This window comes from Triticum urartu, chromosome 4 (assembly GCF_003073215.2).
Source record: "Triticum urartu cultivar G1812 chromosome 4, Tu2.1, whole genome shotgun sequence".
NCBI classification, from domain to species: Eukaryota; Viridiplantae; Streptophyta; class Magnoliopsida; order Poales; family Poaceae; genus Triticum; species Triticum urartu.
The window spans coordinates 602,739,220-602,745,771 of NC_053025.1; the positions used below are offsets into that span (position 1 = coordinate 602,739,220).

General features: G+C 44.2%; 1 long non-coding RNA gene across 4 annotated transcripts; it reads left to right on the top strand.

Annotated features, from left to right (window-relative positions):
• Positions 1-1,886: 1,886 nt before the first annotated feature.
• On the top strand, positions 1,887-6,078 carry LOC125553081. 4 transcript variants are annotated; one of them, XR_007303905.1, is made up of 4 exons: positions 1,887-2,229; positions 2,318-5,245; positions 5,485-5,606; positions 5,732-6,078. It is a non-coding gene; the product is annotated as an uncharacterized LOC125553081 (long non-coding RNA). The 4 variants fall into 4 exon arrangements; XR_007303907.1 differs by having other exon boundaries at positions 5,504-5,606; XR_007303906.1 differs by having other exon boundaries at positions 2,318-2,350; positions 3,235-5,606.
• The last annotated feature ends 474 nt before the right edge of the window (positions 6,079-6,552 follow it).

Here is a 6,552-nt window from a genome sequence, read left to right on the forward strand (position 1 = left end):
GAATCCCGACTTGGCACGGGTGCGCATGGTATGAGGCTTAACGGGAAGTGTAACGACGACATCATGGGTGGTGAGAACGGGGCGGGGGGGGGGATAGAGGCCGCGGTGTAGTAGGAATACCAGAAGAGGTGGAGGTGGGGCTCATAGATGCTAGGTCAGCGGACGAAACAGAGGATGTAGCAGAGGACATACGCCAGGACATGGGTAGTGGTGTGGTGCGTGAGCTGGGCATAATCGGAGGAGAAATAGCTGCCATGGTAGCTTGTTCACCATGCGAAATAGTTGTCGTGCCAGCGTTCTGCATGCCCAAAAGAGGTGCCATGGTAGCATGGACGGTGAGCGAGGTAGCCAAGATCGCAGGCTCTGTAGGTGGATGGGCAAAGTTGATTTATGTGGTCGATTTGTTGGGGAACGCAGTAATTTTAAAAAAAATTCTACACACACGAAAGATCTATCATGGTGATGCATAGCAACAAGAGGAGAGAGTGTGTCTACGTACCCTCGTAGACCGAAAGCGGAAGCGTTTTATCAACGCGGTTGATGTAGTCGTACACCTTCATGATCCGTCCCGATCAAGTAGCGAACGTACAGCGCCTCCGCGTTCAGCACACGTTCAGCTCGATGACGTCCTCGCCTTCTTGATCCAGCAAGAGGGGCGAAGTAGTAGATGAGTTCTGACAGCATGACGGCGTGATGATGGTGTTGGTGAAGAGCAATCTCTGCAGGGCTTCACCTAAGCACTACAAAAACTATGACGGAGGATAAACTATAGGGGACGGGGTTGCCGACACACGGCTTGGTGTTTTTTGATGTGTCTTGGGTGCTAACCCTACCCCTCTATTTATATGTTGAGTCTTGAGGCTGAAACTTGGAGTAAAAGCCTACACAAAGTCGGTTTTGCCCAAAAGGCAAGAGTCTTACTCGGACTCCAGGACCAGACGCCAGGGATCCCGGCGTCTGGACCCAGACGCTCTGCAAAACTTCCTTTTGCTCTTTCCAAAAACCTGGTGGGCTTTCCCCTTTGGCCCAAATAAAGTGTTTTCGTACCCAAACATTTCGGAAAACGTCCGGAACCCCTTCCGGTGAATTCCGGAACCCTTCCGGAGACCAAACACTATTATCCCACATATCAATCTTTATCTCCGGACCATTCCGGAGTTCCTCGTCATGTTCATGATCTCATCCGGGACTCCGAACAACATTTGGTCACCAACATACATAACTCATATAGTACTACATCATCAACGAACGTTAAACGTGCGGACCCTACGGGTTCGAGAACTATGTAGACATGACCGAGACACGTCTCTGGTCAATAACCAATAGCGGAACCTGGATGCCCATATTGGCTCGTACATATTCTATGAAGATCTTTATCGGTCGAACCGCATAACAATATACGTTGTTCCCTTTGTCATCGGTATGTTACTTGTCCGAGATTCGATTGTCGGTATCTCAATACCTAGTTCAATCTCGTTATCGGCAAGTCTCTTTACTCATTCCGTAATGCAACATCCCGTAACTAACCCATTAGTCACATTGCTTGCAAGCACTAATAGGGAAAAGCTTATAGACAGACGCTTACTAGTAGCGCGGGTTTACACCCCTCGCTACTGCTACTTATTAGTAGCGCGGATTTTTACCCCTCGCTATACTAAGTTGATACTAGTAGCGCGGGTTTTTACTCCTCACTACTACTAAGCGGTCTCTAACGTGCCCTCCCGGGACATGCCATAGTAGTAGCAAGGGGTACAAACCCGCACTACTATTAAACTGATAGTAGTAGCATGGTTTTATACCCCTCGCTGCTACTAAATATAAGGTAGGTGAAATACCCATGTCCCCCGATCGCTCCCACGTCCCACCCCACCAAACTCTCTCTCTGTCTCGTGAACCTGCAAAAAAAACTCTCTGGTGCGAATCCCTAAAAAAAAAACTCTCTCTTGCGAACCCCCACCCCTCCCGGTCGAGCTCCTCACCGCCGCCACGATCTCCTCACCGCCGCCACCACCCACGTCGTCCGGTTCTGGCGAGCTCCGGCCGCGCACAACACTCCCCCAGGCTCCCCAAGCCCCGCCCGTCCCTCCCCTCCGTCCAGATCCGTGCCTCAAGGCCTGCACCCTTGCCCACGGTTAGGGTTTCGGGCGCCTCCCGTGTTCTTGCCGGAATCCACCACAATCGGCGATGGCGAGGCCGGAGCTTGCGGGATCCGTCATCGGTGTTGCCCAGGTAAGCCCTTCCCCTCCTTCCTTGCTGAGGGCCACCCTCTTCTCTCTTCTCCTCACCTCACCTTCTCCTCCTATCCCCTTTGCTGCAGGTCACCATGGCGCGGAGGCGGTCCCCCAGCCAGGTACGTGCGAGGCTGAGAGCAACCACCCGATCTGCCCTGAGGCGCACCAGCTGTTCTGTACTTCTGTCTACACGAAGAAGTTATCTCCTTTAGCAAATTGGGCCTTGGGCTCCTTCTTCATCTAGAACAACACTTAGGCTCTCAGTACGATAATCACTACGTTAATTCGCTTGGCACACCAATTTTGGTGCAGAACAGCCGGCGTGCTTGCTCTGCATCGGAATTCAGAAAGAAGCACTAATGCAACAGTAGGGCCAGTTTGCAACTTGTGCAGCACAGAATTGCAAAGCAGTCAGCCGTTCACCTAGGCTGCATTGCTGTCTCCACGGAATTGGTCCTTTCTCATATTTCCTTTTGCAGATTTGCTTCGGAAAAACAACACTTGTGTATTATTTCATGTCGACCTCTTACAATCATGTGAGCTCAATCCCTGACCATGAGATGAGAAAACACGGCGTGTAGTTGCTTTAGTGCTTTACTGAACCTTCTGAATATCACATGTTGTGATTTGTTTGTTTCTGAAGCACTCTGCCATTATATTCAGCATATGCTAATAGTCCCTGTTGCTTTCGGCATATACAGTTTGTCTTATACTTTATAGCAACCCGAATTAAGGATTTTGTGTTCACCTCTGCGGTTCTTAATAATGGTCGGTATTTAGTTTCTCTAGCGGAAGTCCGCCATGCTGTAGTACTAGGAATGATTATCCTGATGTGAGAGTGTCTTTCTTGATGGAAGCAACATGTGATACTTTAATTAGTATTTAATTCAGAGAAGATATGTATAGAATTAAGCACCCTGCAATTAAGGTATATAACTTCATACTTACCGTGCTTGGAGATTAAGGTTCCACAAGACTAATTGATCTGTTAAATTGTTTTCAGTTTCGGTGTTCAAGGTGGAAACTTGATGAAAACAATAATGTCTATTTCAGTTTTTGGTGTGAATAAGAAAGAAAAACCGCAGTTTGACCCTCATTCAAAATGTGAAATTGGAGCAACAGCTATCAGGAAGTTTGAACTGAAACCAAAAGGAAGGTAACCATATATGTAGACTATGCTACTTCGATCTAAGTTTTGCTAAGTCCACCATGTTTTAGTTTATTCTTAGAAATATCGGGATCACCCTCTGTTTCTATTATTTATTAAAATGAAATTGTAAACATTGTTCATAGCGTCATGACTCGGACAAACTAGAGTCCGTATTGGATATTTTGTTTTTCCAATAGCACAAGTCAAACATGAAGTAGAAAATTGGTCCACAAAAAAAAGTCAAACCTGCAGTAGCATAAGTACTTTTGATTACTAATGGGTCAACGTAGAAAATTGGTTTGATAATTCAGTTTTAGTACAAGTTCAAATCCGCATTCCATAATATATGTACTAAGATACTTAGAGAAATCAATCTGTCATGCAGAACTGCTCTATTATCCCTCCCGTGCTCTTCACCTCCGCCATCCATGTTCCAAGCAGGCCACACATACCCCAAACCAAAATCAAGGCATGCTAGGATGCTGCATTGCTTAATACTTAATCGCCTAACTATTATTCATGTGCTCAGTTATGTTAGTATACTTATACAGCAGTTAACAAACAAAAGTAGTCTAGGAATGTATCTATGTTTAGTTTTGACTCTAGGCATCTCAATTTGAGGTGTTGTTACCCAAAAAAAGAAGACTGATATTGGTTCACTGCCATGGACGTAGTTTTTCCTTGAGTGTTTTCATTTGTTGCTTCTCAGCATCCATTCTACTTTATAGCTGAACTCTCTATGATTAAAATCTTGGAGATACATTATAGGCATACTAATTAGGTTCTTAATAATCAACTTAGGCTCCTGCGCTGAAATAGGCCGATTGGCTTGGGTCAATGGATTGCACCATAGGGAAACACAGTATAGCAATGGCTCGGCTTTGCAGAATACATTGTGGAGCAAATAAAATTTGTACTCACTCTGTACTGGTGCATAGGGCATGCCGCAAGCTTTTAGGTTGGCAATTTATATATATCATGTGTGTCGAAAGTATATGTTAAGAAATTCTTTATAGTAAAGATATCACTGTGTGTAAATTTTGAACTATATTATAGTAACTGTTTGTGAAATAAACACAAGGAACATCTTTTGAGTACCGTCTTAGAATAAACCATGTTACCTACAAAATAAGCACACCGAATTGTTGGTGCAAAATATTAGACAATATCAAGCAGCTCTCTCTGATAAATGATACTAAATATATCAGATTAAAACTTGGAAAATAAAACAAAACATGCCTCTACATTCTAATATTTGTTCATCAAAGAGAAAAATGGAGTAATACACATGCTGTTTATTCCAATCCAGCCAATATATATTACATATTAATTAGTCTATAAACCAAGGGTATGCTTTTTAAAATGTGTAGTCCAATGGTATTTAGCAAACACTAGCCCGTGCAGGAGCACGGGTTGATGACTAGTGTAGCATAATTAATATGCAGCCAGAGTCTAGTATGATATCACAACCTTGAGTAAAGCATTTGAATTTACGCTAGTAGATATTGATCTGTGATCGAAGTGTGTGTGTTTAATACCTCTAAAATCAACAATTGATACTTCTTAGTGCAGCATTGTAGCTTTATTTTTACACGATCAGATTACCTTTGGTACAGTGGTAAATGTATCATCTTAAGAGTGTACTGAAGCTATATTACTTCGTAGCTTGAATTTTAGGCTTTCTCCATGGTTAATATAAGTTATGTAAAGCAATGTTTACCTAGAAGTGCAACTGTAGTGCCATTCTTATCTTTTAATGTACGACGACGGTGCCGCTGCACTTGTGCTAGTCAGTGGGGAGAAAGCTAAGAACCTTGGTCTTCAAGTTCTTGCAAGTACCAGAGGGTGTGGTGATGCTACTCAGGTAAATCTTACATTCCTTGTCATTAATCAGTGTTGGTGAGACAAATGTCACTTGAGAAATCTCAGCCCATTGTTCTTATTAATGAATATTGTTACCAACATTATCCTTTTCCCATGTCGCAAAACTGTCAACCTGACTCATATAATGATCTTTTTCTTTAGGATTCATGGTTTTTTTCCTTTTTCTTGTTATTATGCATCACTATGAGTTCATTGTATTAAGATTCCTTACAACTTCAGGCACCTGGTCTATTTACAGAAGGGGGGGACCCAGCCTTCTTCACATCTCGCGGCAGTGTCTTCCTTTGATTTGTTCATGTAACAAGGAGGGGACCCGGCCTTCTTCACGTCTCGTGCAACATGTAAGGACCAGCCTCCGGCTGTTACTATTGATTCATGTGCATGTGCTAAAAAGAAAGAAAATACCCTACTGGATTTGAATGCTGATGCGTACTAACTAGTTTTCACTTTCCCAACGTGGCCGCAGGGGTGATCAACGCTGACTACTGCAGCCTGGTGGGCGTTGTGCTCCTAAACCACTCGGAGGTGGATTTCGCCGTGAAGCCCTGCGACCACGTCACACGGATGATTGTCCATGTGATCGCGACGCCGGAGGTCGCCGAGGTGGAGGATCTCGATGCCATCATTCGGGGTGAGGGAGGATTCGGGTCCTCGAGCGTTTGAACTCCGAGCCTTGGTAGATACATGTAGAGAAGTCATCTATTTAGGCTGGTGGTGGAACACTAGGGAAGATACCCACCTTTGGTTGTGTGCGTTTAATTTATTTTGCACTGGACGTGTCTCTGATTTCTATCTATAAATTATGCATCTAATTTTTACCTTTTTAGTTTAAAATTTGTTAGTAGTAGCGTGGGGCAAAACTACACGCTACTAGTACTTAGCATAGTAGTAGCGCCTGGTATTCTAGACGCGCTACTACTATTTTGTTAGTAGTAGCGCGGTTTTAAATAGTAGTAGCGCGGATGAAACACGCGCTACTACAGTAGTAGCGCTGGTGTCACCCGTGCTACTACTAACTTTTTGTTGTAGCGCGATATTAGTAGCGCGGTGACCCGTGCTACTACTAATAAAAAACTCAGGCTACTAGTAGCCTTTTTCCTAGTAGTGAAGGCTTATAGTGATGTGCATTACCGAGAGGGCCCAGAGATACCTCTACGATATACGGAGTAACAAATCCTAATCTCGATCTATGCCAACTCAACAAACACCATCGGAGACACATGTAGAGCATCTTTATAATAACTCAGTTACGTTGTGACGTTTGGGAGCACACAAAGTGTTCCTCCG